At 33.8% G+C, this 13,717-nt stretch overlaps 1 protein-coding gene across 3 annotated transcripts in view; it reads left to right on the forward strand.

Moving 5' to 3' along the window:
* Positions 1-5,857: 5,857 nt before the first annotated feature.
* The window catches only part of LOC123549753 (deoxynucleoside triphosphate triphosphohydrolase SAMHD1-like), a 51,884-nt gene continuing 44,024 nt past the window's right edge, over positions 5,858-13,717 (forward strand). For all 3 annotated transcript variants that reach the window (XM_053544946.1, XM_053544945.1, XM_053544948.1), the window contains exon 1: positions 5,858-6,081. The gene's annotated coding sequence lies outside the window, so the exon portion shown is untranslated. The remainder of the gene's footprint in view (positions 6,082-13,717) is intronic.

Here is a 13,717-nt window from a genome sequence, read left to right on the forward strand (position 1 = left end):
CAATAAACAACCGATTCTCTCATCTTAAACAAAGACTTCAATAATGGTATTAGCTTTATTGGAATATACTGAGTTACCGTCGTTTTCTCCGCTTACTTAACGCAAATATTTCATAACATATTTAAGCAGAAAAAAACATGGAAAATATTTGTAAGACAAAGTCCTGTCTCTTGATGTTTCCTAATATTTATCAACTATGGAAGATTTTGCTTTATATGATTGTTATGCAACAAGAAGTACATACCGTATATGAAACAAAACACACTAAAATATAAAGAGAGAGAAGCAGAGTTGTCCGTTCTTCTACAGGCATATTAACTGGTTGCTCTGTGTATAAAATCTTTCAGTGAAATAATCTGAATGATTTAGTTTAGAATTTACCGTAAGTTTTGTTAAATGCTAATACCTCTGGACGATCGGATTCATATCGTTTACATCACCTTAAACAAAGAAACTTGAATCCAAATGTCACATTGTATAATCCGTTGTCAAGATTTTCTTTGACTGGATTTTCAATAACAAATAATCTGTCATCAGCATCATCAATGTTAATTTCTTCCATTTGATTTGTAGCAATTACTGTTTCTACGCTTTGTTTACTCAGGCTACTTTGAATACTTAACTCGCTACCCAGAATTGTTTCGTTGATAATTTTTTTTTGGTGTCGTGATTTCCTCGTCTGCTGAGAAAGATGTACGTACTGAGCTTTGTGGCGAACATGTCGCTGAACTTTCACTTTCATCACCAGACATATTACTTGGAGCCAGTATGTCTCTCTTAATAGAACAAGAACATGTATAATTAGAATTACGGCGGCCACGGAATATTCTTAAAGATTCTGCTATATGTGTATAATGGCCCTTCTTCGTCAGCACTTCCACGAGATATTTCAAATTACCACCAGAACAAGCCTGTATCTCAAATCCCATAATGCATCCTATGATGTAGGATTGATGCTATCACAAATCTGTGTATACAAACCGGTTTGGATAACTCGCTTTCCATACAGGAAGTCTGACACACATTTTACATCTACATACTCTTTCATTTCACAGAAAGGACAGTTCCGAACTCTTGCTTTGTCTTTCATATATAAGGAGTATTGATTCCAGACTATCAAAGGCTGCTGGGCAATGGATTTCTATAGCATCTAAATATTTTTGCATTATATCAAAACTTCTTCCTTTTATCAAAAGTACTAATTTTCTAACTTGATCTTTTCTGTTCGGTTTTCCGCGAATTTCGATGCATTCATCTTCAGTGATGCAACCATCCTGGATAAGAGTACCTGGAATTTCACTTTGTGTGAAAGGCATTTTGTCAACTATATCTACGATACAGTCCTGAATCGCTCTCGATAATTTTCTTTGGTTTTCTGAAAATGATAATTCAAATAGAATTTTTCATAATTGTGGAATACATTTGAAACCATTGCATAGAAATTCAGTAATGACGTGCTAGATTAGCAGGCCCATGAGTATATTACCATACAGTGATGAACAGGAAGGATTTGCCGGAAGCGCACCTGGTGGCGGGGAGACATTTGTCCGTAGTGAAGAGTGAACGTCATTCGATTTCTCAAAATATATATCATTTCAAAAATCCTACAAGATTATATTCCAGTTAGCTAAAAATGAAACATTATTTTAAAAAATAATTGATGTCACTCGTTATTGTTTAGATCAAGACCAAAAAAAAAAAAAAAACATGTTGAAAGCTGTATAAATTTATTTTTACTTAAAAATTCATATTTCACCGAATCAATTTCCCCTCACTGATGTGAGTTCAAATCCTGCTCGTTTCGTCATATGGGTAAACCATTGCTCTCTGTGGAAGGTCAGTGGTTGTACAAACGTGCCTGTGCATGAGTGTAATAATTTATCAAGGGGAACTGTTGTTTGTAACCATTAAAGCTGGAAAGATGCCACATGACCTTAATTATGTCGGAGTTACTTACGACCCAACAAAATAGATAAATATAAATTGTAACCAGGTTTTAAAACTGACCAGACACATGTATAGTACAAACAAAAAGTGATTATTTCTTGAAGTAAAACATGTTCCTTTTTCTCGTTTGATACAGTTACAAAACTGTTCTAAGGAAACCAAAAATACATTTCATGAGAAGTATAAGAAAAAAAAAAAGATTTAGTACGTCCAAAATTTCACTAAATCATAAAAAAAACACTAATTAACTCACTTTGCTTTCTATCCTTAGCGCTGTACCATGATAACTTAAATGGAAATAATTTAAGGAAAAAAACCAAAGGGTTTTGAAACCTATCTCACAACGCATTTAATCAGATATTGTACCTTTAATAATATAACTTACACAGATAAACATTGCACTAGGTAAATAAAAGACTTTGTTAAATAAACACTTCATATGATTTAATGCAATGAAACGATGCTGTGTATGTAAAACGACAACATCTGACTTACATTTATATATGTGTATTTAGTTTTTATGCCCACACCACTCCGAAGAAGAGGGTATATATTGAATTGTTCATCAGACAATCTGACAGACCAACAAAGAAAACTGCAGATTGCTTTGTTTCACAATGGTCAAACTTCATAAGATGAGTACCTGTGGTCAATAGACAACCCTATTAGTTTTGGATATGTAGGTAAAAGGTTGATGTCACAGTGATCTCGTGACTGAAAACAGTTTACGGTAGTTAACTGAAGATCGTTTTGTCCTACAGTTGTAAAACTTCAAAGAATGTCTTGGGTAAGAAGATGACCACTATTGTTGTAGAGGTCAAATGTCAAGGTCACAATGATCTCGGAACTGAAAATGATTTCTGCTCAGTAACTGAAGAACGCTTTGGCCTACATTCGTCAATCTTCATATAACGAGTGTCTGTGGTCAGGAGATGACCCTGCCTTTTTGTATCTGTAGATAAAAGGTCATGGTCACAGTAACCCCTAGACTGAAAGTTTTTTGCAATCAACAACTGAACAACCCTTTTGTCTACAGTGGTCAAACATTTAAGGATGATTGTTAATAGTAAATGATATGTCCCTTTTTGGTTTGGAGGTCTGTACAACAAAGGTCAATGTTACACTGAGTTTGAGACTGACGGTTTCCGTTCAATAACTGGAAAACACTTTTGCCCACAGACTTCCCATTCAATAACTGAAGATAGCTTTGAAGTACAGTCGCCAAAGATCAAGGTCAATGACGCAGAAAACGGTTTACGATAAATAATTGGAGAACGTTCAGGCCTATGGCCTTCAAACTTCATACGGTGTTTGGTTTTGCTTATTAGAGCCTCTCCTCCATGGTCCAAACATAAATAGTCTTCTTTATTTATCAAGATGTTATTTTACATATTTCCTTTGAAAAAGAAATTGCACTAATCAAACTATGCACATTAAAATCAATCTATGCATACAAAAGTTGAAGATTTTGGTTCTGCAGTGTGTTAATAATCAACAATTACTTTATGTTGCTTTTGCATGTCCTCATTCAGCATGTACCAAATTTGATTCGATTTCAAAGAGTGTCTAGTTTGATAACTGAAAGTAGAAACAAGAATATTGTAATCAACAAATAAATACTATTAGTTAAAGGTGATCTGTCACGTTAAAGTAACACTGTGTGGCATTTAAATGTTTTCACATATTATGTTTGAGATTTATTTAAGGAACCAAAAACTCAGAATATAGAGTTAGATCCCCATTAGAAATACATGTTTATATTATATATTTGTAATGAACTTTTGTAATATAGATGTATCCAAAAACAGACTATTTCTTTTGAATTCGATGTAATTTACATTTGCACAGATACTACGATATTTTAAAAGCCGGAATTAAAACGACTGGTTTTTGTTTTGCTTCCACATTAATTGTTTTCATTCTGTTCTGGTTGCGCAGTAAAGGTTGGCAAAGGGAGGAAATAACAATTCGGCTAAACGTTTAACTGTCAATGCAAAAATATGACAAATATAATACAAAAAATATTTTTTGGGGTACAGTATAATAATTACATTTACTCTTACACTAAAATAACTCTGTCTTGGTTTGGCATATGGGATAGGAAAATAAATTTTAAGAACGCCTGTTGACATTTTGGTTTCCTCGTCTATTGAGAAAACTGTGTGTACTGAGCTTTGTGGCGATCATGTCGTTGAACTTTCACTTACTTTACCAGACATTAACTGGGGTCCAGTAGATCAAGAACCAGTGTAATTAGAATGAGGTCGGACATGAAATGTTTTTTAAAATATTGCCATCATGGGTGTATTAATGGTCCTTCATCTTCAGGACCTCTTCGAGATATTTGAAATTAGCACCAGAACAAACATTTATTGCATACCTGTATAAATACTGTACAGCAAAAATGGAGATTTATAATAAAACGATCATTATAACACAAGCTAGATCTGGGATGTTTTAGTCGGCTCTCGTGTATTTTGCCAGACCGGATCACACGAGGCGCACAATCCGGCGACTTGGCAACACCCACTCGAGCCGAATACAGTATCCCAGATCAGATCAAGCTGATACTGTAATAACCCAATCCATAATGCATCCTGATGTGCTTTAGGGTTGATGCTTTCAGAAATCTTGGATGACTTCTTTCCATATAGGAATCTGACACATAATGTACATCTACATACTCTTTTAAGTTCACATATCGGACAATTCTGAACTCTAACTTTGTCTTTCTTTGTCTTATAAGATTTACTCATTGTAGAATTTTTCAACGGCTGCAGGGCAATTACTTTTATTAGCGTCTAAATATTTTGCATCATATCAAAACTTTTTATTAACAGTACTAATTTTCTAACTTGATCTTTTCTGTTCGTTTTTCCTTTCCATGTATTTCGATTTATTAATTGTTCATAATTGTTACAAAACATAGAGGGTGTAAAAAGTCCGGTTAAGTAAACAGCTAGTTTATTTGTTGAAGGCATGGTTCATACCATTCATTGAAAGACTACCTACTAATGACCATGATTTAGATTTTACTATTGGAAAAGTTGAAATGAATGTATAATATTCTTTAAAAATTGCCCTTATTGATATATGTTTTTTGTGTGTAAACAATGGCAGTTTTTACTTCAGTTTATGCGGGTAGGGAACAGCAAACTTATGTGGTAATATATATAGAAGTAATATTTTTGTTTGTTTTACATTGTAGTAGTTGAATGTATATTGTACAAATAATAATTCAAGAACTGACATAAAATGTTGGTGTAAGAATCATTGAAAGAAAAAAAATGCTTTTTTTCAAAAGTTGAAAATTTTAGAGCTTAGTAAATAGTATAAATTGTATTTTCTTCAATAAGAAAAAATGAAATTGATCAAAATTCTGTAGCTGCAATACGTCAACATATCAGCATATAATACGACTAAAAACTATATATGTCTTTCTTTCCATATTTTTGCTACGCCGATTTACTTTTTCCAGATAGAACGAACATTCCTTCAACCCTTTATGTCTTCCTTTTTCAGAATACAATAGTTTTGGGTCAAAATGCGAAGTTCTAAAAAATTGTTTTCTTAGAACGCATGTTAAGTCTGGAAATGTGACAGCTGAAAGCTGCATTGAATACCAATGAACAAATGTATTTCAACAAAAATAATGAGGAATTCAGTTTACCTTGTTCTCAGTACAGTTATTATAAAGTCCATGCATAATTATTGTGTAACAGCTTGCATTTATTTCCTGCTGATACGAGATATCCCTGTTATCTACTAATATACAAGGAAATGCCCTAGTTATCTACTAACATACAAGGAAATATGACTTCTGTTCAACGGGAAACTAAATTCTTAAGTAATCGCAAAATAAAAATAATTATATCAAACTGGTTAAGCTATTTGAAGTTTAATCAGTTTAGTTTTCAACATTTTAGGTACAGTTTTGGCATGTGCTCATGATAAACTTAAATATGGTTTTATAACCTGGATAGTGTTCTTGGAAACTAAACTTTACACAAATGCTCAAACACTGTTTGATATTTCGATTGGATTTATCTTTTTGAAACTTGATGTGATAAAACCAGGACCAGTGGAAAAATCATTTACACTATAAAATATACATTTGGTTTCATTTTGCCTCAGGTATTTATCTGTCTTTTGTATTTGTTTGAACTATTTTTTTTTTTGTCTGATTATGGATTTGTTGTTGGCTGAAAGTTTTTTAGCCTCTTGTTCCCAAAGTTTGTGAATCTGAGGAATTTATGCGTAATAAGGCATAAAGGTAGTAATTCGCCGGATATGCCTCCGTGGTCCAGACGAATGTAGTCCATATCAATATATAGTGCAATTTTCCCGCCTAGTAAAGGCCATTTCAAAATTCAATCCAGATATAAGCTTTATGGATGCTTGATTGCAAAGAGGAATGTCTGCGGATGATTTTAAGCTACGTTATGTACTTCAAAAGTTGAGTCGAAGCTGTTTTATAAAATGAAAGTGAAAGTAGGTATTTCCTGATGTCTACATATGCAATATTAGCGTTTTCATCACGTGTCTCAGTCACGTGATCGTGGTTTCACTGCATTACGGTCAACTCCATAGTTTTGGTATGTTTTGATTGCCTAAAGACAGCCCTTCAAGACAAGGGTAGTCTCGCAGGAAGTGAAAGGCTAGAAATGCTGATAAAAATATGCTATAAATTGTTATTTTTACATCTATAGAAAATATTAGCAGGGGCATTTAACCCCTTCTAACCTATAGCTAATAAGGCCTAATTATATGGGAGTCATCTGGTCTAGTCACGTAATAGCGGACAGGTTTTTGAACACTAATTAGTTTACTTAGCATGGCCACAGAGGTCTAAATTAAAGCTGTTTTCTGTTTAAATTTCATTGTAGATATATTTATATTATGACATTTGGGTAGAAAAAAATGAAAGAGGAGGTTGTATTTGGTAAAGTGAAACTCAATTTTAGTATGAGTAGTACTTCCAGGTCACAGCAGTGTGATTTTGATGAAATTTTACACTACGCAAATGTGACAAGAGAAATCTCTCTTAGAAGATATATGACCCCTACTTTTTTCTTCATTTGATATCAGTTTTATCATAACTTTTTAATATGTGATAAGGATTTGTTCTCTGAAATGGGTCAAGCTATGTTTGGTAGCTCTTTAAAAATGTCAGTTTTATATAGAATATATAGGGAATACTATTTAGTGTAGTGTGACCATAACACAAACTCAGTACGCCATCTTAATATGTTTGTAACGTCATGTATTGGGTACCACAGCGTAAAATATACAACAAATACAAAAGAAACTTAAATATTGATATCAGTAATAAAGTAGCTTTTTCGGCTTTTGAAAATATTTCAAAATAATAAAAAACGTGAAGTATTCGCTTCATTTCGCATTTTAAAATGTTTATCTGTATTTGCTTGAAAAGAAGACACTGACATCTTGCAGGTCAGGAGTACGGTGTTCCGTTTGGACAATCGTGACATTTTATCTAATACTAAACCCCGATGCACGGTGGTACGACGACGAAAACGCGATGGCGCGATGGCACGATGATGAAACAACGATGGTACGATGGTGAAAACGCGATGGGACGATGATGAAATCGCGATGGTGCGATGGTACGATGGTGAAATGTCGATGTAATATCGCGTTTTCATCATAGTACCATCGCGTTTTCACCATCGCACCATCGTGCCATCGCGTTTTCATCATCGTACCATCGTGCCATCGCGTTTTCACCATCGTACCATCGCGTTATCATCATCGTACCATCGTGGTTTCACCATCGTACCATCGCTTTTTCTCCATCGTACCATCGCGTTATCACCGTCGTGCCATCGCGTTATCATCATCGTACCATCGTGGTTTCACCATCGTACCATCGCGTTTTCACCATCGTACCATCGCGTTTTCACCATCGTACCATCGCCTTTAGAAATGCGTAGTCCCGTACACTTGTATTTTTGTCAACAATAGGTAGAAGAGAATGAATCTCAATGTATTTTGTGAGACGAAATTTACCATTTAGATTCTGCTGTTTTGCAAATTGTTTTACTAAATGTTCAGTGCTCAGTTCATTAAACAATAAATTCTTCAAGGCCATGAGATTGTATCAAGCCTGTATTTTACTGACACATATATTGTACCACTGTGCATGGCCACCGAAAGGCGATGATACGATGGTGAAAATGCAATGGTACGATGGTGATAACGCGATGGTACGATGGTGAAAACGCGGTGGTACGATGGTGAGAACGCGATGGTACGATGATACGATGGTAAAACGCGATGGTACGATGATGAAAACGCGATTTTACATCGACATTTCACCATCGTACCATCGCACCATCGCGATTTCGTCATTGTGCTATCGCGTTTTCACCATCGTACCATCGTTGTTTCATCATCGTGCAATAGCGCCATCGCGTTTTTGTCATCGTATCATCGTGCATCGCGGTTTAGTCTTAAATACAAAGTCACGACTGTCCAAACGGAACACCGTACAGGAGTCATAAACATACAATAAAGAAAATAAAGATGGTGTATTAAACTCGATTTTAACACGACATATAAAGATAAAGCAAACAGCATATATGAATCTTTGATAAAGTATGACTGGCTGATAGATTTTACACCCTATGATTGTAACATAAGCGATTCTACTTCTGTTCAATTACATACGAATTATTTCAGGGTAAAAGGGTTGTAAACAACATTTCAAAAACATAATTATGCCAAAAAGTCGTACTGACTTATGTGCAGGGCCGTAAAATACATTTTAATCTCTACGAGCAAATTAGCTTAGTTATGATTCCCCAGTGACGTCATGAAAGTATGAAATAAATTATTACGTCATAACGATGTAACGTCACACGAAAGTAAAGCTCATAGCACTGGGTAAAATAAAAAGAATTGACGATTCTGTTTATAAATAGATTGCGAACTGATAGATTATTAGGTTATAAATACTTCTCAAAATTCTGATAAAAAGGAACAATTATCTAAACGTTACGTTGGCTATGCAACACTTTCTATCCATGGGAGTAAATAGTAACAGCATATGACTCGAATGACGTATTACGCTGAAAATGGAGTACTGTAAAAAGGCGAATTTTTTCGAGTTGTTAGGATCGAAATAATAATTATGTTCCAATAATTTTATCAATTAATAAAATATGGGCAGTCGTTTGGATGCGGATGATTAAATCACTCGTGCTGCGCACTCGTGATTTAATTATTATACATCCAAACTCCTGCCCATATTTTATTAACTGATAAAATATAGGAACAGATTTATTATTTCTTAATTAAAAGTTGGAATATTTAAAATGTGATAAGGAAATTTAGTTTAATCATATTTTATTGCTTAAGAAATACGGCAATACAATGCTACACAACACGTGCAAATAAATCAGCAAACAGTCAAAAGGAAGAATAAACACATGTAGTAATAAAGTGGATATCAAAAGCAAACGGGTTGGACCACAAGTTATACCAACATTAGCGGACGGCCCTTCCCTATAGTCAGACATAAGGATCAAGACTTGGAAGATTTTTGTATTGTCGTCAGGCTATTTATACGTCAAAATTGCAGAAAATGTAAAAAAAAAATCTAAAAATGAAAAGACAAAAATATTTGAATGAATTTAAAAAGGCAATGGATTTATAGCACCGTAAAGTATTCATTCATACTGAATAGTAAAGAAAATAAGTAAATATTAGCTTCCGAAAAAAAGCTATTATTTACACATACATGTACAACATATTAACGAAGAAAAAAACAAAGGATAAGGAAACAGTGTGCTTTAAACTAATATAAAAGTATTAGGCCTTAATTTTGATATATTCGTAGCAAAACGTTGGCAATGCAGAAGGAAAATGATAAACTTCAATGGTAAAAACTGGCCTAAAATCAAAATCTTATTACTTGGATAATTATGTGAATAGCTAAATTATCGCAAAATTATTTATTAAATAAACTATTGACAGTCTGACCTATTTAAAAAGCTTTTTAAGTGAACATGTATTTGACAATTGAGACCTACTTCTCCACTTACTCTACGTTTTCCACAACGCGTAGACGCATGATCATAAATTTAGGAGGGTTACATAGTGGTATATCAAATAATATTGAGATGGAAATCAGAAGAACCAAGTTTGAAGGTGAAATGAAACTTATTCTGAGAACACAGTAACATAAGCTATATGGTCCACTAGCTATAAATTTCTTCAGTGAGTACTGAGCTATGGGTCATACAATGAAGAGTATTGTAAAAAAAAGAATGTTGAAAATCCTATTAATATAATGTCAACATTGTTAGTAGTGTTTACACTTGCACGTGGTATCATAGATATGGCCGAAGAAGAATCATTCGACTCATTTAAGATACATTTGTGTTTGATTTAACGTCGTTTTTCAACAGTATTTCAGTTATTTAACGGCCGGCAGTTAACCTTATGAGTGTTCCTTGATTCTGTACCAGTACAAACCTTTCTTCGCAAGTAACTGCCAACTTCCCCACATGAATCAGAGGTGGAGGACGAATGATTTCAGACATAATGTCTTTTATCAAACCGTCAGAGAGAACATACGGCCCGCCCGAGGATCGAACTCACGACCCCGTGATCCGTAGATCTGCGCTCTCCCTATAAAGCTAAGCGGGTGGGCTTCTAAGATACAATTCAGTCATGAGGATACAATACGAACTTGTCCATTCATTTATTAAAATTGAAGGGGTGAACACCAATTAAGTATGAAATTGTAATACGAAATACATTAGTCGTGACATACCTTTTTCAATGTAGTAATCAAGTTATATACCTGTATCGTATTTTATGCAAAACACACTTGAAAAGCTCTGTTTTCACGTGCAAGAGTAAAAATAACGTCATGTGTTGAATGTTCGTATATTGGTCATCGTATATTAAAATCTGTAAGATGATCCCTTGGAAGTGTTAAGTGCCACCTAGTAAATAGTCAACAGGCTCGATTCATTAGAGGTACTGAAATGTGCTTGAGTCTTTGGTGTAGAGGCATATCATGCAGCACAAAACAATACTCAATATTAGCCACTAGGAAATAATTCTCCAACAATTAACTACAATATTTTTCTTCAGTCTGATTGAAAATGTTCCGTTTATCTAAAACTGTAGATTTCAACATTCTAGTTGTCAAGTACAACATCTAGATTTGTAAATTGTGATATTAATTTCTTATATGTTTTTGTCAGACACTCGCCTGCCTCATGGTACATTAATTTGTTGTAAACATCAAATTGAATGAAATATGTAAACACCAAGCTTTGTCTAGCACTGCTTGTGTCTAGGTTCGGACCTCCAAAAAGGCTTAAACTATTCAGTCCTACTGGTGATACCATATTAATGGATTTACAAAGTTATCATTTCCCGTATAATTTCGAACATCTTGGAAAAAAAAGTTATACATATAAGATCACAGTGACGGTTACTATGTAACTTTGTAGGCGTATCTTTTTTACCAAAAATGTTCCAATGAATGCCCAAGTCATTATAGTTTGGTGTCACAATTTTACCGCTGAATCAATATATTAATCACACAGAATTATGCTACCTAAATCTTTTACTGCGGGGAATCACATGATCAAAATAATCTCTAAACCAAAATAAATTTATAAACAATATGGGATACTACTGACACATCTTTTGCTGTAAATCTAAAATATAGCCTATCATATGGCAACATATATGTATCCTAAAACTACATAGATTTCAATTACAATCACCTCCTGATTATCTGGAACACTTCAAGAAACTGATACTTCTTAATTTCCTTAGTGTTTGTAATTACAGGATATCTATCATTATTTGTCACCTACATGATAATTTAACAATTTTCATTAGTCATATGATAAGCTATGTTTAAATTTCATATCTTATCATGAAAGGAAATTTATTCATATTCTTCAAAATATAACTTTGGTTTAGAGATTATTTTGATCATGTGATTCCCCACAGTGATCTTTTATGGATGGATCTGAGGGCAATTAAAATATTTGAAGTGTTTCCTTCTCCTGTACAGATCCACATTGTCAGATCCACATTGTCAGGTATCAAACGGATAGTTTAACTGACCACCACATTACTGTGTTAACAAAACAAACCAATTCTTAACATCCACATTTTCGTGTGTAAAAACTTGAAACGAAATCTGGCTTAAAACGTTCTGGACATCATCATGGCTTCGCACGTGTTTCCTATTAATCGGCATGTGTAAAATGAAAAAATAACAACCCTTGAAGCAAAATTGCAAAAGGCAGTACATTTGTATAGTGCCTAATACATACATATATTAAAAAATGGATAAAATTAAGAATAAAACTTTAACCTTAAAATTGATCGTACAAGCAGAAAGTAGGACCCACTTTTTTACTTTAAAATCGCAATCGTGTTTAACTCATGTACTGTATGTTAAATATATATATTATAGCAAAAACCGGATGTTTTAAAACATATTTAAGAAATAATATATCCCAAGAAGTCATTTGTTTTTGAACAAAATCATTGTTTCGAGTTCAGATGCGAAGGAATTAATCACGAGAGCACAGTGATATGATAATGCGCATCTCAACGACGAACAATGATTTTATTTAAGAGCCAATCACTGTTCGAGATAAATCATTTCAATTCTATCATGTTTATCAAGGATTATTATGTACACCTTTGACTACATCCACCAAATGTTTGCCTGTGGTGTGTGGGTTTCTTTTCCAGCTCTTAATGGAAAAATATATCGGGTTGTGTTGGTTAGATGTCAGGATAAAATTTTCTGACTTGATACTGGAGAAGATAATAATTATCAAATGCAAACAAATTCGGATTCGTGTTTTACAAAAAAAACATGTGTTATGATTAGAACTTTTAACTTGTTATATATTTTATCACTTTACGTTAGAAATCACGACTACAGAAAATTCCTAAAATATGTCTGACACAAAGCCCCGTTCTTCTGTGGGTGCGTGACTCGAAAACACTGATATACGTTTGAATTGTATTAAGACTTCCCAGTTTGTAGCGCTTGGAATACTACGAGACTTTTCAGAATATTTTATTTAAATAAATATATCGTTTTGCCTTACTTGTTCGTTTTTACCAAGTGATGACCAGACATATTAACTACAACTTGCATGTAGCCAAAACTCTACTAAGATATCACACAGCAACTAATTGGTTACGTTTGATTGGTTAAATTACAAATTATGTACCTTCATTTTCCAAACGTTTAACTTTAACACATGGCACGAGTCGTAGAATTTCTTTATTCGAATTGTGCTATGTATATTAAAATTTGAATATTCGTTGATTATGGTGTTAAATTCAGCGTGTCATATTGTAAGTTTTCAAAACGTTATAACGAATAAGAACACACCAACCATGCCTCAATATTGCACCATGGGTGTGCGCTTTTAATGGCACTTTCGTAAATGCAACACACTAAGTCACCCGTAACAGTTGCCGGGTTTTGCTGGTCAACTTTGACGTCTCGTGTATAAAAACTGGTTGGCTCTATTGGTATATAAGAAACTGCACATTGTTTGAAATATGGTCAAATTTACACATTACAAATTTCAAGACGCTACACGAAAGTTTGCAAAGTGTCGCATTCTACCTTAATCAGTTTAATCGCTAACATGGTAGAGAAAAGACAATGTCTCTGTCGGCTATCCAGAAACTCATATTATATTTATAGTTCATATTGATTAGAATATCGCTCTCTAAGAGTTTG

Source organism: Mercenaria mercenaria, chromosome 6, assembly GCF_021730395.1.
Source record: "Mercenaria mercenaria strain notata chromosome 6, MADL_Memer_1, whole genome shotgun sequence".
Classification (NCBI taxonomy): Eukaryota; Metazoa; Mollusca; class Bivalvia; order Venerida; family Veneridae; genus Mercenaria; species Mercenaria mercenaria.